We start from the raw sequence: 23,675 nt of genomic DNA on the forward strand, positions 1-23,675 counted from the left end.
AGTGGCATTTATATATGGTTTTTAGTCCAATTTTTTTTGGTGGTATATAGTGTCCTGTTTTATTTTTTGGTATTATTTACTACTTGTAGTTTGCTTTTGTGATTTTTTAAATAAGTTTGGTACAGCAGCGTTTAATGGTGGAGTTATTTAAGGTATGATACTTTATAGTAAATTTTTATTTCATTCAGTTACATGTGTAGGTTAAATGGGGTTATTGAAGGGTGAGTGGGTTTTGTTGATTTCTTTCGGTGTTTTAGTTTACAGAGTGTTTTTTGGATGGGAATTAGAGTATTTTGAGTTGTTTGGTGTTGCTGGTGGTGTATTGTTGAGGTGGTAATTGGTGTTTGTTGGGGTGTTTTTTAAGAAGAGTTGTAGAGATGGTGTTCAATAGTTGAAGTCAGGTGTTTAATTGTTTTATGTTTTTTGGCTGTATAGTAGTTATTTTTAATGTGTATTTGAGATTTTTGGGTTTTAGAAATATTTGTTTTGCAGAAAGTTCATGTTTAGAATGTATGAGTTTTCAGGTTATAATAGAATTCTAAAATTTTATTTTTAGTAAGATTTTAAGGTTTTATTGCAGTTAAATTTTGTGAAGTTTTTATTACATTAGTAATAGAAATAGGTTTTGTTTTACATGTTGTGATGAAATTAGTGTGTACTGTGTACCGGTGATCAGGTTTTATACTTGGGTGGATTTGATATGCTTAGGTTAATAATTTGGTATAGTTTATAAGACTTTTTTTTGGTTCTTATTTGGTTCAAGGCAAGTTTTTTTTTTAGTTTTATGGGGTTTTTGGCATAGATTTTAGAGGTTTCATTAAAGGTATTGGACGTAGGGTCTTTGTTCTTACATTAGGTAGTGTGATTGTAGGTAATTGGAGGTGGCTTTTTTTTGGTGGAATTTTTTGAGTTTTGTTTTTTAAAATTTATATATTTGTGTGCTTAGGGTAGTGGTGCTTCTGCTGGAATTCTAACCATCCATTCTTGATTGTGCGTTTTAGATGGTCCATTCATGTTATGCCCAGACTCCCTTACAAGTGGGCCAACAGACCCGGTTCATCTCCTTGGTGGGAAGTTAGGAATTAGTACAGGGCTCTGTGATAAAGCCTTGGTCTTGTCCATTCGAAGGTGTCACTCCGGTAGCCTTCAGGAACGGGTGAGGAGTTGCCATAAGTCAGGGAGGTAGTGAGGAGGAGCCAGGGTCCACTCAGGTTTCAGCAATGCCACACCAGATCATCGCCTCTTAATCCAGGGGTACCCTGCAAAAACAGCATCCATCTCTGAGCCTTAGTGCTTTGAGGGAACTATCAGAAACCGAGGCATGCATCTTAGCATCTCTGATCTTAGTGTTTCTCTGCCCGGTGCCGATTCTGTCAAAGCATTGACTTGCGATCTCTGACAGTCATGAGAATCACACCTATTTTTGCAGCATTCAGTTAAATGTCTTTCAAGGTCTTGTTCTGAGCTGTTCTTGACAGCTGTGCACTGCAGCAATCCCTTATAGAGGATTAGGACGTGTACGGAGACTAAGATAGGTAGAGGATTCTGAGCCCCGAGTGAGCGGCTCCTGCCCAAAATTCCAAATGGCGCAAGATTCCACCCAGACTTAAGATGCCTCCACCGCAAACTCAGGCTGCTTTGAAACTCTCAAGTGCCTCCTGCAAACTGACACCAGCTACCTGGGCTGGTGAGTTCTGCTGTACATGGAGAAGTCCAGCCCTGTTGTTCAGCTGCCTGTGGCCCCGAGAGTCCAACTGCCTGGTGAAGTTTCACACGCCGCAGGATTCCCCGCAGATGCCAGATGCCTCCAGCGCAAACTAAGGCTGCTTTGAGAGTCACAAGTGCCTCCTTCAATGTGACACCAAAAACCTGGGCTGGTGAGTTTTGTCTCTCAGGGAAAAGTCCAGCATTGGTCTTCAGCTGCTTGTGGCCCCGAGTGGATGACTGCCAGCTGATGATTTTTGCACAGCGCAAGATTCCACCCAGACTTCAGATGCCTCCACAGCAAACTCATGCTGTTTTTAGAGTCCCAAGTGCCTCCTGCAAACGGACACCAGGTATCTGGGCTGATGACTTTTGTCTCTCAGGGAAAAGACCGGCATTGGTCTTCAGCTGCTTGTGGCCCCGAGTGGATGACTGCCTGATGATTTTTCCACAGGGTAAGATTCCACCCAGACTTAAGATGTCTCCACCGCAAACTCAGGCTGCTTTGAGAGTCACATGTGCCTCCTGGAAACTGACACCAGAAACCTGGGCTGCTGAGTTTTGTCTCTCAGGGAAAAGTCCTGCTTTGTTGTTCAGCTGCCTGTGGCCCTGAGTGGTCGACTGCCAGCTGATTTTCCACACTTTGCAGGATTCAATCCAGACCCAAGCTGCCACCACCACAAACTGAGGCTGCTTTGAGAGTCCCAAGTGCCTCCTGCAAACTGACACCAGGTACCTGGGCTGGTGAGTTTTGTCTCTCAGGGAAAAGTCCTGCTTTGTTTTTCAGCTGCCTGTGGCCCTGAGTGGCCGACTACCAGCTGATTTTCTGCCCTTTGCGGGATTCTATCCAGACCCAAGCTGCCACCACCACAAACTCATGCTGCTTTGAGAGTCCCTAGTGCCTCCTGCAACGTGACACCTGGAACCTGGACTGGTGAGTTTTCCCTCTTAAGGTAAACTCCAGCTTCGTTGTTCAGCTGCTTGTGTTCCCGAGTGGATGACTGCCTGATGATTTTTCCACAGCGTAAGATTCCACCCAGACTTAAGATGTCTCCACCGCAAACTGAGGCTTCTTTGAGAGTCCCAAATGCCTCCTTCAATGTGACACCAAAAACCTGGACCGGTGAGTTTTGTCTCTCGGGGAAAAGTCTGGCATTGGTCTTCAGCTGCTTGTGGCCCCAAGTGGATGAGTGCCAGCTGTGTTTTGCACAACGCAAGATTCAACCCGGACTTAAGATGTCTCCATCGCAAACTCAGGCTGCTTTGAGAGTCCCAAATGCCTCCTGGAAACTGACACCAGAAACCTGGGCCTGCTGAGTTTTGTCTCTCAGGGAAAAGTCCAGCCCTCTTGTTCAGCTGCCTGTGGCCCTGAGTGGCCGACCGCCAGCTGATTTTCTGCGCTTTGCAGGATTCTATCCAGACTTAAGATGCCCTCACCACAAACTCATGCTGCTTTGAGAGTCCCAAGTGCCTCCTGCAAACTGACACCAGAAATTTGGGCTGCTGACTTTTGTCTCTCAGGGAAAAGCCCGGCATTGGTCTTCAGCTGATGGTGGCCCAGAGTGGATGACTGCCAGCTGATTTTTCTACAGCGCATGAATCCACCCAGACTTAAGATTCTCCCACCGCAAACTCAGGCTGCTATGAGACTCAAAAGTGCCTCCTGCAACATGACACCACGTACCTGGGCGAGTTTTGCTTCTCTTGGAAATGTCCAGCCCTGTTGTTCAGCTACCTGTGGCCCTGAGAGTCCAACTGCCTGGTGAATTTTTGCACGCTGCAGGATTCCCCCCAGATGCCAGATGCCTCCACTGCAAACTCAGGCTGCTTTGAGAGTCCCAAGTGCCGCCTTCAAACTGACACCATAAACCTGGGCTGCTGACTTTTGTCTCTCAGGGAAAAGTCCAGCATTGTTCTTCAGCTGCTTGTGGTCCCGAGTGGATGACTGCCAGCTGATTTTTCCACAGCACAAGATTCCACCCAGACTTAAGATGCCTCCACCGCAAACTGAGGCTGCTTTGAGAGTCCCAAGTGCCTCCTGGAAACTGACACCAGGTACCTGCGCTGGTGAGTTTTGCTTCTCTTGGAAATGTCCAGCCCTGTTGTTCAGCTGCCTGTGGCCCTGAGAGTCCAACTGCCTGGTGAATTTTTGCACGCTGCAGGATTCCCCCAGATGCCAGATGCCTCCACTGCAAACTCAGGCTGCTTTGAGAGTCCCAAGTGCCGCCTTCAAACTGACACCATAAACCTGGGCTGCTGACTTTTGTCTCTCAGGGAAAAGTCCAGCATTGTTCTTCAGCTGCTTGTGGTCCCGAGTGGATGACTGCCTGATGATTTTTCCACAGCACAAGATTCCACCCAGACTTAAGATGCCTCCACCGCAAACTGAGGCTGCTTTGAGAGTCCCAAGTGCCTCCTGGAAACTGACACCAGGTACCTGCGCTGGTGAGTTTTGCTTCTCTTTGAAATGTCCAGCCCTGTTGTTCAGCTACCTGTGGCCCTGAGAGTCCAACTGCCTGGTGAATTTTTGCACGCTGCAGGATTCCCCCCAGATGCCAGATGCCTCCACCGCAAACTCAGGCTGCTTTGAGAATCCCAAGTGCCTCTTTCAATGTTATACAAAAAACCTGGGCTGGTGAGTTTTGTCTCTCAGGGAAAAGTCCAGCTTTGATGTTCAACTGCTTGTGCTCCCCAGTGGATGACTGCCAGCTGATTTTTGCACACCGCAAGATTCCACCCTGACTTAAGATACCTCCACACCAAACTCATGCTGCTATGAGAGTCCCAAGTGCCTCCTGCATATGGTCACCAGGTACCTGGGCTGGTGAGTTTTGTCTCTCAGGGAAAAGTCCTGCTTTGTTTTTCAGCTGCCTGTGGCCCTGAGTGGCCAACTGCCAGCTGATTTTCTGCACTTTGCAGGATTCTATCCGGACCCAAGCTGCCACCACCTCAAAGTAAGGCTGCTTTGAGAGTCCCAAGTGCCTCCTTCAATGTGACACCAGAAACCTGGGTGGGTGACTTTTGTTTATCAGGTGCAACTTTAGCATTTTTGTTTAGCTGCCTGTGACTCCGAGTGGCCAACTGCCTGATGATTTTCTGCAATTTGCAGGATTCTGTCCAGACCCAAGATACCATCACCGTGAACTCTGGCTGCTTTCAGAGTCTTAAGTGCCTGTTGCAGACTAACTGCAGAATCCTGGGATGCTGGGTTTTGTTTCTCAGGGAGAAGTCCGACATTGGTCTTCAGCTTCTTGTGGCCCCGAGTGCATGAGTGCCAGCTGATTTTTCCAGAGTGCAAGATTCCGCCAGATTTAAGATGCCACCGCCACAAACTCAGGCTGGTTTCAGAGTCCCTCGTGCCTCCTCCACGCTGGCACCAGGAGCCTGCTCATTTATTTGCTATTGTTTCAGTTTCAGTGGAGGCCACTACCTATTTTCTGATTTTAAAGGGTTTCTTTTGAAGCAAGTTTTGTGATTTTCAGCCTTTTAAGCGTTATCTGCATTTCAGGGCACCTCTTTCTGTTCCTTAGGGTCGAGTATCTCAGAGAAGGGCCTGTCCTGCTTATGGTTATCCTTATGCTACCCAGGCGACTATAATTTTTGTAATTTTTGTTTATAATGTAGATGGCCTTCATTAGAGGTCCCAAGGAGAGTTAGGTCATTCATATCATTAGTCGTGTCCTCCATCTTATTTAGTTACATGTAAGGCACCGGTTAGTACTCAGCAAGAACTAATTACATAAGTTAATAGCAAATTACCTAATTTATCTGATCCTGCTACCTGAACACAGAGTTGCGTTTCTTACCCGTGTCTGCCGCTTCAATCCAAGCTGCTGTAGCAAAAAGGAAAATGTTTGCTTTTCTCTGAAGAGTTTTCTCCTGCAGCAAGCCCTTTACCCCCTCAAACTGAAGTCAGAAGGGCCAAACAGCTGCAGCTGCTCTGAAGCCTTTTATACCCGGTAGGATTTGCCTCCTCCCTTTTCTCGGGCACCGTGGCAACGAGAGGCGGGCCCCATCAGGGGTATATTAACCCCAGGCTTTGCTAAGGGGCTTCATTCCCTCCTTGGGATTTGCTCAGGTAAGATCTCTCCTCTCATTTCAGCAAAGAGGCTCTTTCGGCTTATGTCCGGTTGTTTTCAGCAGGTGCTTTTGGGCACACAAAGCAACACAAGCTTTGAAGATACTATGCAGAAAACAGCACGGAGTAGAGGGAATATTTAAGTTCAGGATTTTGGGTTGTGAGTTCAGAGGCAGTAAGTTGCTTTTGTAATTTCTGATTTTGTTCTTGTTTTTTGGTTTTTTTGTTTTGTTTTTTTTGTTTTGGTTTTGGTTTTTTTTTTATTGTTTTGGTTTTTTTTTATTGTTTTGGTTTTTTTTTATTGTTTTGGTTTTTTTTTATTGTTTTGGTTTTTTTTTATTGTTTTGGTTTTTTTTTTGTTTTGGTTTTTTTTTTTTTTGTTTTGGTTTTTTTTTTTTTGTTTTGGTTTTTTGTTTTGTTTTTTGGGGGATTTTTGTTTTGTTTTTTTTTTTTGGTGGATTTTTTTTTGGTTTTGTTTTTTGGGGGTTTTTTTGGGGTTTTTTTTTTGTTTTGGTCTTTTTTTTGTTTTGGTCTCTTTTTTGTTTGTTTTTTTGTTTTGGGTTTTTTTTGCTTGTTTTGGGTTTTTTTTGCTTGTTTTGGGTTTTTTTTGCTTGTTTTGGGTTTTTTTTGCTTGTTTTGGGTTTTTTTTGCTTGTTTTGGGTTTTTTTTGCTTGTTTTGGGTTTTTTTTGCTTGTTTTGGGTTTTTTTTGCTTGTTTTGGGTTTTTTTTGCTTGTTTTGGGTTTTTTTTGCTTGTTTTGGGTTTTTTTTGCTTGTTTTGGGTTTTTTTTGCTTGTTTTGGGTTTTTTTTGCTTGTTTTGGGTTTTTTTTGCTTGTTTTGGGTTTTTTTTGCTTGTTTTGGGTTTTTTTTGCTTGTTTTGGGTTTTTTTTGCTTGTTTTGGGTTTTTTTTGCTTGTTTTGGGTTTTTTTTGCTTGTTTTGGGTTTTTTTTGCTTGTTTTGGGTTTTTTTTGCTTGTTTTGGGTTTTTTTTGCTTGTTTTGGGTTTTTTTTGCTTGTTTTGGGTTTTTTTTGCTTGTTTTGGGTTTTTTTTGCTTGTTTTGGGTTTTTTTTGCTTGTTTTGGGTTTTTTTTGCTTGTTTTGGGTTTTTTTTGCTTGTTTTGGGTTTTTTTTGCTTGTTTTGGGTTTTTTTTGCTTGTTTTGGGTTTTTTTTGCTTGTTTTGGGTTTTTTTTGCTTGTTTTGGGTTTTTTTTGCTTGTTTTGGGTTTTTTTTGCTTGTTTTGGGTTTTTTTTGCTTGTTTTGGGTTTTTTTTGCTTGTTTTGGGTTTTTTTTGCTTGTTTTGGGTTTTTTTTGCTTGTTTTGGGTTTTTTTTGCTTGTTTTGGGTTTTTTTTGCTTGTTTTGGGTTTTTTTTGCTTGTTTTGGGTTTTTTTTGCTTGTTTTGGGTTTTTTTTGCTTGTTTTGGGTTTTTTTTGCTTGTTTTGGGTTTTTTTTGCTTGTTTTGGGTTTTTTTTGCTTGTTTTGGGTTTTTTTTGCTTGTTTTGGGTTTTTTTTGCTTGTTTTGGGTTTTTTTTGCTTGTTTTGGGTTTTTTTTGCTTGTTTTGGGTTTTTTTTGCTTGTTTTGGGTTTTTTTTGCTTGTTTTGGGTTTTTTTTGCTTGTTTTGGGTTTTTTTTGCTTGTTTTGGGTTTTTTTTGCTTGTTTTGGGTTTTTTTTGCTTGTTTTGGGTTTTTTTTGCTTGTTTTGGGTTTTTTTTGCTTGTTTTGGGTTTTTTTTGCTTGTTTTGGGTTTTTTTTGCTTGTTTTGGGTTTTTTTTGCTTGTTTTGGGTTTTTTTTGCTTGTTTTGGGTTTTTTTTGCTTGTTTTGGGTTTTTTTTGCTTGTTTTGGGTTTTTTTTGCTTGTTTTGGGTTTTTTTTTGCTTGTTTTGGGTTTTTTTTGCTTGTTTTGGGTTTTTTTTGCTTGTTTTGGGTTTTTTTTGCTTGTTTTGGGTTTTTTTTGCTTGTTTTGGGTTTTTTTTGCTTGTTTTGGGTTTTTTTTGCTTGTTTTGGGTTTTTTTTGCTTGTTTTGGGTTTTTTTTGCTTGTTTTGGGTTTTTTTTGCTTGTTTTGGGTTTTTTTTGCTTGTTTTGGGTTTTTTTTGCTTGTTTTGGGTTTTTTTTGCTTGTTTTGGGTTTTTTTTGCTTGTTTTGGGTTTTTTTTGCTTGTTTTGGGTTTTTTTTGCTTGTTTTGGGTTTTTTTTGCTTGTTTTGGGTTTTTTTTGCTTGTTTTGGGTTTTTTTTGCTTGTTTTGGGTTTTTTTTGCTTGTTTTGGGTTTTTTTTGCTTGTTTTGGGTTTTTTTTGCTTGTTTTGGGTTTTTTTTGCTTGTTTTGGGTTTTTTTTGCTTGTTTTGGGTTTTTTTTGCTTGTTTTGGGTTTTTTTTGCTTGTTTTGGGTTTTTTTTGCTTGTTTTGGGTTTTTTTTGCTTGTTTTGGGTTTTTTTTGCTTGTTTTGGGTTTTTTTTGCTTGTTTTGGGTTTTTTTTGCTTGTTTTGGGTTTTTTTTGCTTGTTTTGGGTTTTTTTTGCTTGTTTTGGGTTTTTTTTGCTTGTTTTGGGTTTTTTTTGCTTGTTTTGGGTTTTTTTTGCTTGTTTTGGGTTTTTTTTGCTTGTTTTGGGTTTTTTTTGCTTGTTTTGGGTTTTTTTTGCTTGTTTTGGGTTTTTTTTGCTTGTTTTGGGTTTTTTTTGCTTGTTTTGGGTTTTTTTTGCTTGTTTTGGGTTTTTTTTGCTTGTTTTGGGTTTTTTTTGCTTGTTTTGGGTTTTTTTTGCTTGTTTTGGGTTTTTTTTGCTTGTTTTGGGTTTTTTTTGCTTGTTTTGGGTTTTTTTTGCTTGTTTTGGGTTTTTTTTGCTTGTTTTGGGTTTTTTTTGCTTGTTTTGGGTTTTTTTTGCTTGTTTTGGGTTTTTTTTGCTTGTTTTGGGTTTTTTTTGCTTGTTTTGGGTTTTTTTTGCTTGTTTTGGGTTTTTTTTGCTTGTTTTGGGTTTTTTTTGCTTGTTTTGGGTTTTTTTTGCTTGTTTTGGGTTTTTTTTGCTTGTTTTGGGTTTTTTTTGCTTGTTTTGGGTTTTTTTTGCTTGTTTTGGGTTTTTTTTGCTTGTTTTGGGTTTTTTTTGCTTGTTTTGGGTTTTTTTTGCTTGTTTTGGGTTTTTTTTGCTTGTTTTGGGTTTTTTTTGCTTGTTTTGGGTTTTTTTTGCTTGTTTTGGGTTTTTTTTGCTTGTTTTGGGTTTTTTTTGCTTGTTTTGGGTTTTTTTTGCTTGTTTTGGGTTTTTTTTGCTTGTTTTGGGTTTTTTTTGCTTGTTTTGGGTTTTTTTTGCTTGTTTTGGGTTTTTTTTGCTTGTTTTGGGTTTTTTTTGCTTGTTTTGGGTTTTTTTTGCTTGTTTTGGGTTTTTTTTGCTTGTTTTGGGTTTTTTTTGCTTGTTTTGGGTTTTTTTTGCTTGTTTTGGGTTTTTTTTGCTTGTTTTGGGTTTTTTTTGCTTGTTTTGGGTTTTTTTTGCTTGTTTTGGGTTTTTTTTGCTTGTTTTGGGTTTTTTTTGCTTGTTTTGGGTTTTTTTTGCTTGTTTTGGGTTTTTTTTGCTTGTTTTGGGTTTTTTTTGCTTGTTTTGGGTTTTTTTTGCTTGTTTTGGGTTTTTTTTGCTTGTTTTGGGTTTTTTTTGCTTGTTTTGGGTTTTTTTTGCTTGTTTTGGGTTTTTTTTGCTTGTTTTGGGTTTTTTGTTTTTTTGTGGGATTTTTTTTTTTTTTTTTTGTGGTTTTTTTGGTTTTTTGGGGTTTTTTGGTTTTTTTTGTGGTTTTTTTTGTTGTGTTTTTTTTTTTTTTTTTGGTTGTTTTTTTGTTTTAGCAGAAATACAGATTCTTGAAGTTCTAGGTTGTGTCCAGTAGGGCATTTTTTTCAGCAGATTCATAACCTTCCAAAAGGGATTTGATCTGTGTCCAAGGTACTCTTTGAGATTGAGGCTTCAAATGAGTTAAGTATTGTGATTAGGAGAGGGAGCATGAAGAGTTTATAATAACTCCCGTTAGGAGTTATCGTGGGTGATTTTGAAGGCACCAGCGTGAGAAACGGTATCTATTTGAGCGCCCCCAAGGTTTTTCTCTAGCACAGCAGAGGCATTCCCACGCCTTACAGCAAATGAGCTCATTCACCGCAGTCAGCAAAACGCTACATAACTGTGTTTGTCTCTAACTCAGGTGCTACTCAGAATAACAGCCACACCCTCAGACACAGGATGAAGACGACACCTCGAGGACCCAGGCACCTTCAGGAGAGGGCAAGCAGCTGACTTGCTGGGCTTTGGCTTGCATAACACAAAACTCATATGTTATTTTCGGTTTACTTTATCCTAGCCAACTCCAAGGTTAACAGACCTGCTCTGAGGCGTACTCATTTCAGGCCCAGGTGGACTCACATCACCGGTCATCCCAAAGCCCGCAGCATTCATAAAAGACCCAGGCATCACCAGGAGAACGGAGAGCAGCAGAACCGTCGGGTTTCGGCCGACGGGCCGCCGGGACGGCGCACCGACGTCCGGTTTTCTTTCTCCCGACAGACTAGGAGACAGCAGCCCAGTCATAGCAGGAACCTCTCAGACAGCCCGGCGGCCTTCCTTCGCACCTGACGTGGATTCTCATTCCCGGACATCCAAAAGATAAGTCGAGGGCCATGACTCACAGAGGGGCTGGAAGGGGGCCGCCGCGTCAGGTCCCACCGGGAGGGATTTTTGAGTCAGCTTTGGAGCTGAGGATATCCAGGATATGTCATCTTAAGACCACATGAAAGCAAAGCGTCACTTTTGAACCCAGCGCCGAGACGCACAGGGCAGAGCGGTTCCGGCACGTGTCATGTCATATGGGTGTTGTGCCTTGTGTGTCATTTAGCTGTCTCTTGTCTCTTCCCTTAGCCCTTTGAGGGGCCTATCAGAAACCCCGGCATCCTTTTCAGCATCTGCGATCTCTGCGTTTCTCGGTCTGGCACCAATGCCGTAGGACTTTTGACTCAGGAGCTGAGACAGGGATCAGAACCGCACCTCTCTTTAGAAGCATCCAGTCAGATGTCTTTGACGACGGACAGCTGCGCCCCGCAAGGATCCATTATTGCGGATTAGGACTCGTAAGAAGGTGAGGCTAGGTAGAGGATTCTGACCGTAGGATTCTCAGACATCCATCTTTGGAGTTCTTAGAAATCATTCAGTTAGCATCTTCTTCCTCCAGGGTTCTCTGAGCCTCTTCGGCTTGCCATCGGTCTCACCTCAGTCATTTCATTTTGCATTCGCTCAGTCCTTGCAGTCATTCCTCTTGCCAAGTGACTTCTGTCCCTGTCGCGTCCCCTTTGTTTGTCACGTCCCGTCCCGTGTCACTGGTGTCCGCACATATTTGTGTCGGAGCCGCTCCGCCCCGCCGCATAGTCCAGCGCCTTAGGACAAATCCCGGGGACTTGAAATTTGTAGTGCGGGGTGTAGTTGGATTCTAGATGGTATTCCTAGATGTGCAAACAAGATGTTTGGAGGTGTGAAGTTATCCTGCAGCCCTTTCACTTTTGTCCTGAATGTCTTTCAGATGCAGATGGATAAAATCCATAGCAGAGCACCCCATCCCAGGTGAGCGGGTTCCCCCGAGCAGATCAGTCCCTGTTTGTCTCTGCAGGGGGAGCGTAAGTGGTGACTTTGTGTTACAGCTTTGTTATTTTTTCTTTATTTTTAGGAAATAAAGCCTTCTAGCAGTAGTCAAGGCGAGCAGTGACTAGCGGACAGAAGTTGTTGTTATTGCCGAGATCTCAATTTCTGGTGCAACTCTAAGCACGCATTCTCGTTTGTGTGCTTTAGGCAATCCATGTGGAGTACACATAACTCGCCGTCAGACACTGGCCGACGGACCGTGATTGTTGTTTTTTGGAGCCATGTGGAAGTATTACAGGACTCGGCGATGAAGCCTCTGCCTTTTCGATTTAAAGGAGTCACCCGGAGAGACTTTGGCAACGCCGAGGAGTCACGGCGAGTCGGGAATAGGGAGGAGGGGCGGGGGTCCACTCCGGTTTCAGCGACGCCGCATCACCTTCTCTCCTCTCAAGCGAGGCGAACCCCGTGACGACAGCGTCAGCCTCCGAGCGCAGCCAAATTGTCCAGCCCAAGGAGGCTGGCATTGTTAGGGGAACGGTGAGTAGCAGAATTGTTGGGTTTGCCAACATGTGCTGCCATGATAGAGCATTGATGTTTGGTTTTCTTTAATGTAGTTGACTAAGAGACAACAGCCAGGCGACAGCAGGAACTTCCCAGACGGCGGGGCGGCCTTCTTTCGCACCCGACTCGGACCGGCATCCGCAGATAAGTCGAGGGCTACGACCCAGAGAGGAGATGATAGCGGGGTTCTGGGTCGGGACTCACAGGGAGGGATTTTTGAGTCGGCTTTGGAGATGGGGGCGTCCAGGAAGCGGCCCCTTAGGCCACACAAAAGCCAAGTGTCATTTTTGATCCCAGCGCTGAGGTGCGCAGGGCAGAGCAGTGCCGGTGTGTGTCGTGTCACTTGTCTGTCGTACCTTATGTGTCATTTGGCTGTCTCATGTCTTTTACCTTAGCCCTGTGAGTGGCCTATCAGAAATACTGGCATCATTCTTAGCATCTGTGATCTCTGCATTTCTTGACCTGCCACCAATGCCGTAAGACTTTTGACTCAGGAGCTCAGGCAGGCGTCAGAATTGCACCTCTCTTTAGAAGCATCCAGTTCAGATGTCTTTGAAGGTCTCGTTCCGAGCCGTACGGACAGTCGCGCCTCACAACGATCCATTATTGCGAATTAGGACTTGTAAGAACGTGAGGATGGGTAGAGGATTGTGACAGCAGGATTCACAGGCATCCTTTTTTGCATTTCTTTGAAGAAATCATTCCCTTAGCATCTTCTTCCTCCAGGGTTCTCTGAGCCTCATGGGCTCACCATTGGTCTCACCTCATTCACTTCATTTTGCCTTCATTTTGCAGTCATTCTTCTTGCCTTCATTTTGCAGTCATTCTTCTTGCCAAGTGATTTCTCTTCCTGTTGTGTCCCCTTTGTCACGTCCTGTCCTGTGTCACGGGTGGGTGCACATATTTGTCCCGGAGCTGCTCTGCCCTGCCGCATAGCCTGGCGCGTTAGGACAAATCCCGGGGACTTGAAATTTGTAGTGCGGGGTGTAGTTGGATTCTAGATGGGATTTGTAGATGGACACAAGATGTTTGGAGGTGTGAAGTTATTCTGCAGCACATTGACTTTTGTCCTGAATTTCTTTCAGATGCAGATGGATAAAATCCATGGCAGAGCACCCCATCCCAGGTGAGCGGGTTCCCCTGAGAAAGTCAGTCCCTGTTTGTCTCTGCAGGGGCAGTGTAAATGGCGACTTTGTGTTACAGCATTGTTGTTTTTCTTTATTTTTAGGAAGTAAAGCCACGTAGCAGCAGACAAGGCAAAGTGGGCAAGGTGAGCAGTGACTAGCGGACAGAAGTTGTTATTGCCGAGATCTCAATTTCTGGTGCAACTCTAAGCACGCATGTTCGTTTGTGTGCTTTAGGCAATCCATTTGGAGTATACGTGACTCTGTCACGCACTGGCTGATGGACTGTGATCGTTGCTCTTTGGAGTCCTGTGGAAGTATTACAGGACTCGGCGATGAAGCCTCTGCCTTTTCTATTTAAAGGAGTCATCCGGGTGGCCTTTGGCAATGCCGAGGAGTTGCGGTGAGTCAGGAATAGGGAGGAGGAGCGAGGGTCCACTCTGGTGTCACCAATGCCACATCACCTTCTCTCCTCTTAACGTAGGCGAACCCTGCGATGATGGGGTCAGCGTCCGAGCGCAGCCGAAGCGTGCGGCATTCATAAGAGACCCAGGCATTGCTAGGAGAACGCTGAGTAGCAGAATTGTTGGGCTTTTGGCCGATGTGCTGCCAAGATCAGGCACTGATGCTCTGTTTTCTCGAATGCAGATGACTAAGAGACAACGGCCCGGTGACAGCAGGAACTTCCCAGACGGCAAGGGGAGGTCTTTTGCACCTGACACGGAGTGGCATCTGCAGATAAGTCGATGGCTGTGACCCATAGAGGGGATGATAGTGGGGTGCTGGGTTGGGACTCACAGGGAGGGATTTTTGAGTCTGCTTTGGAGTGGGGGATGTCCAAGAAGTGGCCCCTTAGGCCACAGATCATCCAAGTGTCACTTTTGATCCCAGTGCTGAGGTGCGCAGGGCAGAGCAGTCCCGGAGGGTATCGTGTCAGTTGTCTATTGTGCGTTCTGTGTGTTTGGCTTTCTCATGTCTTTTACCTTAGCCCTTTGAGGGGCCTATCAGAAACCCTGGCATCATTCTTAGCATCTGTGATCTCTGCATTTCTTGGCCTGGCACCAATGCCACAGGACTTATGACTCAGGAGCTCAGATAGGCATCGGAATTGCACCTCTCTTTAGGAGCATCCAGTCAGATGTCTTTGCAGGTCTTGTTCTGAGCTGTATGTACCTTGCAAGGATCCATTATGGCAGATTAGGACTTGTAAGAATGCGAGGATAGGTAGAGGACTCTGACTATAGAATTCACAGGCATCCATCTTTGCAGTTCTTAAAACAAATCATTCAGTTAGCATCTTCTTCCTACCAGGGCTCTCTGAGCCTCATCGGCTCACCATCAGTCTCACCTCAGTCCTCTCATTTTGCATTCTCTCAGTCCTTGCAGTCATTCTTCTTGCCAAGAGATTCCTGTCCCTGTTGTGTCCCCCTTGTTTGTCATGTCGTGTCCTGTGTCACGGGTGTCTGCACGTATTTGTGCCAGAGCTGCTCTGCCCTGCTGCGTAGCCTGGTGTAATAGGACAAATCCTGGGGGCTTGAAATTTGTAGTGTGGGCTGTAGTTGGACTCTAGATGATATTCCTAGGCTGACCCAGATGTCTGGAGCTGTGAAGTGGTCCTGCAGCCCTTTGACATTTTTCCTAACTTTCTTTCAGATGCAGATGGATAAAATCCATGGCAGAGCACCCCATCCCAGGTGAGTGGGTTGCCCTGAGCAGGTCAGTCCCTGTTTGTCTCTGCAGGGGGAGTGTAGATGGTGACTCTGGTACAGCATTGTTCTTTTTTTTTTATTTTAGGAAGTAAAGTGATAGAGCAACAGTCAAGTTGAAGTGGTCAAGGTGAGTAGTGGATAGAAGCAGTTGTTATTGCTCAGGTCTCAAGTTGTGATGCAGCTCTAAGCCTCTGTTCTTGTCTGTGTGCCTTAGGCAATCTACTCAGGTTATGCCAAGCCCCTGTCATCAACCAGCCGATTGACCAGGTTTGCTGCTCTCATGAGCCCTGTGGAGGTATTGCAGGACCCTGTGATGAAGCCTTGAAATTTTCTATTTAAAGGTTGCTTCTGGGTAGCCCTCAGGAATGGGCAACGAGCCGTGGTGAGTTGGGGGGTATCGAGGAGGAGCTGGGGTCCGCTCAGTTCTCAGCTATGCTACATCACCTCATCTCCTCTTTACCCAGGCATACCCTATGACGACGGCGTCGGTCTCAGAGCATGGCCGAAGCGTGCGGGCCGAGGACCCGGTCGTTCTTAGGAGGCGTTGAGTAGCAGAATTTTCGGGTTTTAGTCGATATGCTGCTATGATGATGCACTGATGTCTGGTTACCTTTATCTTGACAGACTAGGAGACAGCAGCCCGGTGACAGCAGGAACCTCCCAGACAGCCTGGTGGCCTTGCTTTGCACCTGATGTGGATTCTCATTCCTGGAGAGCCAAGAGCTAAGTTGAGGGCTGTGACTTACAGAGGGGATGGAAGGGGGTTGCTGTGTCAGGACTCACCAGGAGGGATTTTTGAGTCAGCTTTGGAGCTGAGGATATCCAGGAAATGTTGTCTTGAGGCCACACAAAAGCCAAGTGTCACTTTTGGTCCCAGTGCTGAGCTGAGCAGAGGAGGGCAGTCCCGGTGTGTTTTGTCGTGTGGCTTTTGTGCATTGTGTTGTGTGGCTGTCTCATGTCTTTTCCCTTAGCCCTTTGAGGGGCCTATCAGAAACCCTGGCATCATTCTTAGCATCTGTGACCTCTGCATTTCTTGGCCTGGCACCAATGCCACAGGACTTTTGACACAGGAGCTCGGACAGGCATCGGAATTGAATTTCTCTTTAGGAGCATCCAGTCAGATATCTTTGCAGGTCTTGTTCTGAGCTGTACGTACTGCTGTGCATCGCAAGGATCCATTATGGCAGATTAGGGCTCGTAAGAATGCGAGGATAGGTAGAGGATTCTGCCCATAGGATTCTCGGACATCCATCTTTGTAGTTCTTGGAATAAACTGTTCTCTTATCAGATTCTTCCTCCAGGGTTCTCTGAGCCTCATCTGTCTCACCTCGGTCATCTAATCTTGCATTCTCTCAGTCCTTGCAGTCATTTTTGCCAAGAGATTTCTGTCCTTGTTGTGTCCCCCTTGTTTGTCATGTTCTGTCCTGTGTCACGGGTGTCTGCACATATTTTTGCCGGAGCTGCTCTGCCCTGCTGCATAGCCTGGTGTAATAGGACAAATCCCGGGGGCTTGAAATTTGTAGTGTGGGGTGTTGTTGGATTATAGATGGGATTTGTAGATGGACCCAAGATGTCTGGAGCTGTGAAGTTATCCTGCAGCCCTTTGACATTTGTCCTCACTTGCTTTTAGATGCAGGTGGATAAAATCCATGGCAGAGCACCCCATCCCAGGTGAGTGGGTTGCCCTGAGCAGGTCAATCCCTGTTTGTCTCTGCAGGGGCAGTGTAGATGGTGACTCTGTTACAGCATTGTTCTTTGTTTTTATTTTTAGGCAGTAAAGCCACATATCAGAAGTCAAGGCGAGGTGGTCAAGGTGAGCAGTGATCAGTGGACTGTAGCTGTTGTTATTGCTGCGATCTGAATCTCTGGTGCAAGTGTAAGCATGCATTCTCGTTTGTGTGTGCTTTAGGCAATCCATTTGGAGTATGCATTACTCCCCATCACGCACTGGCCGGTGGACTGTGATCATTGCTCTTGTGAGCCCTGTGGAAGTATTACAGGACTTGGTGATGAAGCCTCTGCCTTTCCTATTTAAATGTGTCACCCGGGTAGCCTTTGGCCGCGGCCGAGGAGTTGCAGTGAGTCGGGGAATAGGGAGGAGGAGCGAGGGTCCACTCTGGTGTCACCAATGCCACATCACCTTCTCTCCCCTTAACTTAGGCGGACCCTGCGATGATGGCGTCAGCCTCCGAGCGCAGCCGAAGCGTGCGGCATTCATAAGGGACCCAGGCATTGCTAGGGGAACGGTGAGTAGCAGAATTGTTGGGTTTTGGCCGATGTGCTTCTAAGATCAGGCATTGATGCTCTGTTTTCTCAAATGCAGCTGACTAAGAGACAACAGCCAGGCGACAGCAGGAACTTCCCAGACGGCGAGGCGGCCTTCTTTTGCATCTGACACGGATTGGCATCTGCAGATAAGTCAATGGCTATGACCCACAGAGGGGATGATAGTGGGGTGCTGGGTCAGGACTCACAGGGAGGGATTTTTGAGTCCGCTTTGGAGATGGAGGCGTCCAGGAAGCGGCCCCTTAGGCCACACAAAAGCCAAGTGTCACTTTTGATCACAATGCTGAGGTGCTCAGGGCAGAGCAGTCCCGGAGGGTATCGTGTCAGTTGTCTATTGTGCATTCTGTGTGTTTGGCTTTCTCATGTCTTTTACCTTAGCCCTTTGAGGGGCCTATCAGAAACCCTGGCATCATTCTTAGCATCTGTGATCTCTGCATTTCTTGGCCTGGCACCAATGCCGTAGGACTTTTGACTCAGGAGCTCAGACAGGCATCAGAATTGCACTTCTCTTTAGGAGCATCCTGTCAGATGTCTTTGAAGGTCTTGTTCTGAGCTGTATGTACCTTGCAAGGATCCATTATGGCAGATTAGGACTTGTAAGAATGCGAGGATAGGTAGAGGATGCTGACCGTAGGATTCTCAGACATCCATCTTTGTAGTTCTTGGAATAAACCATTGTCTTAGCAGGTTATTCCTCCAGGGTTCTGGGAGCCTCTTCAGCTCGCCATCAGTCTCATCTCGGTCATCTAATCTTGCATTCTCTCAGTCCTTGCAGTCATTCTTCTTGCCAAGAGATTCCTGTTGTGTCCCCCTTGTTTGTCATGTCGTGTCCTGTGTCACGGGTGTCTGCACGTATTTGTGCCGGAGCTGCTCTGCCCTGCTGCGTAGCCTGGTGTAATAGGACAAATCCTGGGGGCTTGAAATTTGTAGTGTGGGGTGTAGTTGGATTATAGATGGGATTTGTAGATGGACACAGGGTGCCTGGAGCAGTGAAATTATCCTGCCGCCCTTTGACATTTGTCCTGACTTTCTTTCAGATGCAGGCAGATAAAATCTGTGGCAGAGCACCCCATCCTGGCTGAGGGGGTTCCTCCGAGCAGGTCAGTCACCGTTTGTCTCTGCAGGGGAAGTGTAAATGGTGACTCATACAGCACTGTTCTTTGGTTTTGTTTTTATGAAGTAAAGCTGGATATCAGCAGTCAAGGTGAGCGGTGACCAGTGGACAGAAGCAGTTGTTATTACTGCGATCTGAATCTCTGGTGCAACTCTAAGCCTTCTGTCTTGTTTGTGTGCTTTAGGCAATCCATTTGGAGTAGGCCGAGCCCCCCCACCCCCCAACCGGCCAATGGATCTGGTTTGCTGCTCTTGCGAGCCCTGTGAAGGTATTGCAGGACTCTGCGATGAAGCCCTGAACCTTTCTGTTTAAAGGTGCCATCTGGCTGGCCTTTGGCAGCTGCCGAGGAGTTGCGGTGAGTCAGGGAATAGGGAGGAGGAGCGAGGGTCCGCTCATGTTTCAGCAATGCCACATCTCCCTGTCTCCCCTTAAACCAGGCACACCCTGCCACGATGGCATTGGCCTCCAAGCGTTGCTGAAGCTAATGGCATTAGGAGATGGTGAGTAGCGGAAGAGTTGGGTTTTGGGCAATGTGCTGGTAAGACCATACACTGATGTTTTAATTTCTTTAATGTAGCTATGAGGCAGCAGCCCAGTGACAGCGAGAACTTCCCAGATGGCAAGGCGGCCTTCTTTTGCACATGATGCAGATGGGCATCCGCAGATGTCTGAGAGATAAGTCGAGGGCTATGACTTGCCGAGGGGGTGAATGTGGGGTGCTGGGTTGGGACTCACCGGGAGGGGTTTTTGAGTCTGCTTTGGGGCTGAGGCTATCCAAGTAGTGTCCCCTTAGGCCACAGAAAGGGAAAGTGTCACTTTTGATCCCAGTGCTGAGGTGTGCAGGGTAGAGCAGTCCCGGTGCGTATCGTGTCACTTGTCTAACGTACCTGGTGTTGTTTATATGTCTCATGTCATGCATCGTCTACCTTAGCCCTTTGAGGGGCCTATCAGAAACCCTGGCATCATTCTTAGCGTCTGTGATCTCTGCATTTCTTGGCCTGGCACCAATGCCACAGGACTTTTGACACAGGAGCTCAGACAGGCATCAGAATTGCATTTCTCTTTAGAAGCATCCAGTCCGATGTCTTTGCAGGTCTTGTTCTGAGCTGTACATACTGCTGTGCATTGCAAGGATCCATTATTGCAGATTAGGACTCATAAGAACATGAGGATAGGTAGAGGATTCTGACCGTAGGATTCACAGGTATCCTTTTTTGCAGTTTTTTGAAGAAATAATTCAGTTAGCATCTTCTTCCTCCAGGGTTCTCTGAGCCTCTTCGGCTCACCATCGGTCTCACCTCATTCACTTCATTTTGCCTTCATTTTGCAGTCATTCTTCTTGCCTTCATTTTGCAGTCATTCTTCTTGCCAAGTGATTTCTCTTCCTGTTGTGTCCCCTTTGTTTGTCTCGTCCTGTCCTGTGTCACGGGTGGGTGCACATATTTGTCCCGGAGCTGCTCTGCCCTGCCGCATTGTCCGGTGCGATAGGACCAATCCCGGAGGCTTGAAATTTGTAGTGCGGGGTGTAGTTGGATTCTAGATGGGATTTGTAGATGGACACAAGATGTTTGGAGGTGTGAAGTTATTCTGCAGCACATTGACTTTTGTCCTGAATTTCTTTCAGATGCAGATGGATAAAATCCATGGCAGAGCACCCCATCCCAGGTGAGCGGGTTCCCCTGAGAAAGTCAGTCCCTGTTTGTCTCTGCAGGGGCAGTGTAAATGGCGACTTTGTGTTACAGCATTGTTGTTTTTCTTTATTTTTAGGAAGTAAAGCCACGTAGCAGCAGACAAGGCAAAGTTGGCAAGGTGAGCAGTGACTAGCGGACAGAAGTTGTTATTGCCGAGATCTCAATTTCTGGTGCAACTCTAAGCACGCATGTTCGTTTGTGTGCTTTAGGCCATCCATTTGGAGTATACGTGACCCTGTCACACACTGGCTGATGGACTGTGATCGTTACTCTTTGGAGTCCTGTGGAAGTATTACAGGACTCGGCGATGAAGCCTCTGCCTTTTCTATTTAAAGGAGTCATCCGGGTGGCCTTTAGCAACGCCTGAGGAGTTGCGGTGAGTCGGGAATAGGGAGGAGGAGCGGGGGTCCACTCTGGTTTCAGCAATGCCACATCACCTTTTCTCCTCTCAACCGAGGTGAACCCTGCGACGACGGCGTCGGCCTCAGAGCGCAGCCGAAGCGTGCGGCATTCATAAGAGACCAAGGCATCGCAGGAGAACGGTAAGTAGCAGAATTGTCGGGTTTTGGCCGATGCGCTGCCAAGATCAGGCACTGATGCTCTGTTTTCTCGAATGCAGCTGACTAAGAGACAACGGCCCGGTGACAGCAGGAACTTCCCAGACGGTGAGACGGCCTTCTTTGGCACCTGACCCGGACCGGCATCTGCAGATAAGTCGAGGGCCATGACCCACAGAGGGGATGATAGCGGGGTGCTGGGTTGGAACTCACAGGGAGGGGTTTTTGAGTCAGCTTTGGAGGTGAGGATATACAATAAGTGTCCCCTTAGGCCACATAAAGGGAAAGCATCGCTTTTGATCCCAGCGCTGAGGTGTGCAGGGCAGAGCAGTTCCGGTGTGTATCGTGTCACTTGTCTGTCGTGCCTTCTGTGTTGTTTGTATGTCTCATGTTGCACATCTTTTACCTTAACCCTTTGAGTGGCCTACCAGAAACCCTGGCATCACTCTTAGCATCTCTCATCCCTGCATTTCTTGGTCTGGCACCAATGCCATAGGACTTCTGACTCAGGAGCTCAGACAGGCATTGGAATTGCATTTCTCATTAGGAGCATCCAGTCAGATGACTTTGAAGGTCTCGTTCTGAGCCGTATGGACAGCTGTGCCTCGCAAGGATCCATTATGGCAGATTAGGGCTTGTAAGAATGTGAGGATAGGCAGAGGATTCTGACCATAGGATTCACCGGCATCCATCTTTGCAGTTCTTTGAAGAAATCATTCCGTTAGCATCTTCTTCCTCCAGGGCTCTCTGAGCATCATCAGGTCACCATCGGTCTCACCTCAGTCATTTCATTTTGCATTCTGTCAGTCCTTGCTGTCATTCTTCTTGCCAAGTGATTTCTGTTCCTGTTGCGTCCCTTTTGTTTGTCACGTCCTGTCCTGCGTCACGGGTGTCTGCACATATTTGTGCCGGAGCCGCTCTGCCCTGCCGCATAGCCTGGCGCAATAGGACAAATCCCGGGGGCTTGAAATTTGTAGTGCGGGGTGTAGTTGAACCCTAGATGGTATTCCTAGATTGACCCAAGATGTCTGGAGCTGTGAAGTTGTCCTGCAGCCCTTTGACTTTTGTCCTGACTTTATTTCAGATGCAGATGGATAAAATCAGAGCAGAGCACCCTATCCCTGGTGAGTGGGTTCCCCTGAGAAAGTCAGTCCCTGTTTGTCTCTGCGGGGGGAGTGTAAATGATGACTCTGTTACAGCATTGTTGTTTTTCTTTATTTTTAGGAAGTAAAGCCATGTAGCAGCAGACAAGGCAAAGTGGGCAAGGTGAGCAGTGACTAGTGGACAAAAGTTGTTGTTATTGCTGAGATCTCAATTTGTGGTGCAACTCTAAGCATTCAGTGTTGTTTTTTTATTTTAGCTGGTCCACTTGCAACCCATGCTGGCCAAGGATGCCCGATGCCAGGTAGGTGCAAGGTTATGGTGCACGTGTGGCTTATTTGTCAGATTATGACGGTTTTTTTTTTCACAGTATCTCAGCATGCTTTTTCGCTTTGTTTCTTTGCAGGTGCTGTCGCCGTTCTCAGCGTGCCAAGGAACGGAGGCGAGCGGGTGAGTCGGCGTTTAGGCAGGGTGACACGTAGGCGGGCGTTATGCAGCAGCACGCTAAGCGTATACCTTTTGTTTTTGCAGGTGTCTTCCGGGCAGACTCTGGAGTCAAATCAAGATTTGAGGTGAGTTGGGGCAGTGGTGCGGAGGAGTCTCGGGGATGACTCTTTGTGTGGGCAATAGTCACATTTTCTGTTTTGTCTCAGGTACCATGAGGAGGTTTGTAGCCAAAGTTCGGAAAGAGCAGCACCGAAGCGCACGACAACGTCTCAGCGTCCGCGTCCAACCGGCGATGGATTTTGTCAGCTCGTCTTCCCAAAGCTAAGTGTCGGGGCCCATACTTGCGGGGAGGGAAAAAGCCTTTACTCTCACATGGGGCAATTTGATGTTAGCTTAGCGGAGCAGTCTGTAGTGGAACAGGTCCCTCGGAAGTAAAGGGAGAGGGTTTCTCCTGGCCTCACCAGAGCCTTTGCCGGGCAGGGCAGTTCCGACCCGTCTCCACGTTCTCGCGAACTTTGCGTCGTCTGCCTCCTTCAACCCTCGATGTCGTTGTGGATCTTTCTCCCGAGGAGCTCGCCTTCAGGTCCGGAGCTATAGCCACCATCACCCGGCAGTCTTCGCTTCCTTCTCTAGGCCCACCCAGCCTCCCGAGCATCCTCTTAACTGCTTTGGCAGCACTTCCTTTTAAGGAGCTGTTTCATCATCACACACTCTTGCCATAGGACTCGCTTTCCTTCGGCATCTTTGGCCTCTGGCTCATCTCACACTAGAAATCTTGAATCCATAAGGTGTAACTGCCAGGCGGTTTCCACTCGTGTCTGTGTCCTCTGTGTCTGTGTCCTCTGTGTCTGTGTCCTCTGTGTCTGTGTCCTCTGTGTCTGTGTCCTCTGTGTCTGTGTCCTCTGTGTCTGTGTCCTCTGTGTCTGTGTCCTCTGTGTCTGTGTCCTCTGTGTCTGTGTCCTCTGTGTCTGTGTCCTCTGTGTCTGTGTCCTCTGTGTCTGTGTCCTCTGTGTCTGTGTCCTCTGTGTCTGTGTCCTCTGTGTCTGTGTCCTCTGTGTCTGTGTCCTCTGTGTCTGTGTCCTCTGTGTCTGTGTCCTCTGTGTCTGTGTCCTCTGTGTCTGTGTCCTCTGTGTCTGTGTCCTCTGTGTCTGTGTCCTCTGTGTCTGTGTTACGTAGTCTGCATCCATTGTCTTCTGTGTCATAGGCCTTTGTTACATCTCGATGCTGTATCGGCATCATTCTGTGCCATATCGGCCATATTTTACTCACGTTCCTTCCTGGACATTGCTTATTCTGCCATCTTTACATTTTTACTCTTTGAGACATGAAGAAGTACACAAGATGTTGTCATCGATCTTCCATCTCAGCTTTGGCATCGCCTTTTTTCCCCCCGTGCCATTCTCTTGGGCTTCTACAGGGAGCGTCTTACACCCTCCTCACATGACCATCATAACTCCGTAGGTTCCGTCTTCTCAAAGGGTATAGCGCTCAAGAATTCATCTTCCAGAGAGTTCTCAAGTCCTGGTTTATATTGTATGTGCTTATGTTGTCTGTACCTATCTCGGTGTATATTGTATGTAATTATATTGTATGTACCTATGTTGGCTTATATTGTACGTTATTATTCTGTATGTACCTATGTTGGCTTATATTGTATGCACTTGTATTGTATGTAATTATCTCGGCACGTATTGTATGTACTAACACGGTATGTAA

The 23,675-nt window shown here is 46.2% G+C and overlaps 5 long non-coding RNA genes across 6 annotated transcripts; 4 read left to right on the forward strand and 1 right to left on the reverse strand.

Annotated features, from left to right (window-relative positions):
• Positions 1–228: 228 nt before the first annotated feature.
• Positions 229–5,649, reverse strand: LOC135301422 (uncharacterized). The gene is made up of 2 exons (XR_010363192.1): positions 5,511–5,649; positions 229–1,259 (listed from the first exon to the last, which is right to left on the reverse strand). It is a non-coding gene; the product is annotated as an uncharacterized LOC135301422 (long non-coding RNA).
• A 4,658-nt stretch (positions 5,650–10,307) lies between these two features.
• On the forward strand, positions 10,308–11,754 carry LOC135301423 (uncharacterized). The gene is made up of 3 exons (XR_010363193.1): positions 10,308–10,872; positions 11,311–11,351; positions 11,577–11,754. It is a non-coding gene; the product is annotated as an uncharacterized LOC135301423 (long non-coding RNA).
• A 2,224-nt stretch (positions 11,755–13,978) lies between these two features.
• LOC135301424 (uncharacterized) lies at positions 13,979–15,150 on the forward strand. The gene is made up of 3 exons (XR_010363194.1): positions 13,979–14,748; positions 14,849–14,890; positions 14,978–15,150. It is a non-coding gene; the product is annotated as an uncharacterized LOC135301424 (long non-coding RNA).
• Positions 15,151–18,574: 3,424 nt separating this feature from the next.
• Positions 18,575–21,678, forward strand: LOC135301188 (uncharacterized). 2 transcript variants are annotated; one of them, XR_010362931.1, is made up of 4 exons: positions 20,070–20,396; positions 20,474–20,519; positions 21,496–21,535; positions 21,636–21,673. It is a non-coding gene; the product is annotated as an uncharacterized LOC135301188 (long non-coding RNA). The 2 variants fall into 2 exon arrangements; XR_010362930.1 differs by lacking the exons at positions 20,070–20,396; positions 20,474–20,519; positions 21,496–21,535 and adding exons at positions 18,575–18,663; positions 18,741–19,828 and having other exon boundaries at positions 21,636–21,678.
• Positions 21,679–21,902: 224 nt separating this feature from the next.
• Positions 21,903–22,786, forward strand: LOC135301189 (uncharacterized). The gene is made up of 3 exons (XR_010362932.1): positions 21,903–21,962; positions 22,044–22,084; positions 22,166–22,786. It is a non-coding gene; the product is annotated as an uncharacterized LOC135301189 (long non-coding RNA).
• Positions 22,787–23,675: the final 889 nt, after the last annotated feature.

The sequence above is a fragment of the Passer domesticus genome, chromosome 5 (assembly GCF_036417665.1).
Source record: "Passer domesticus isolate bPasDom1 chromosome 5, bPasDom1.hap1, whole genome shotgun sequence".
Taxonomy (NCBI): Eukaryota; Metazoa; Chordata; class Aves; order Passeriformes; family Passeridae; genus Passer; species Passer domesticus.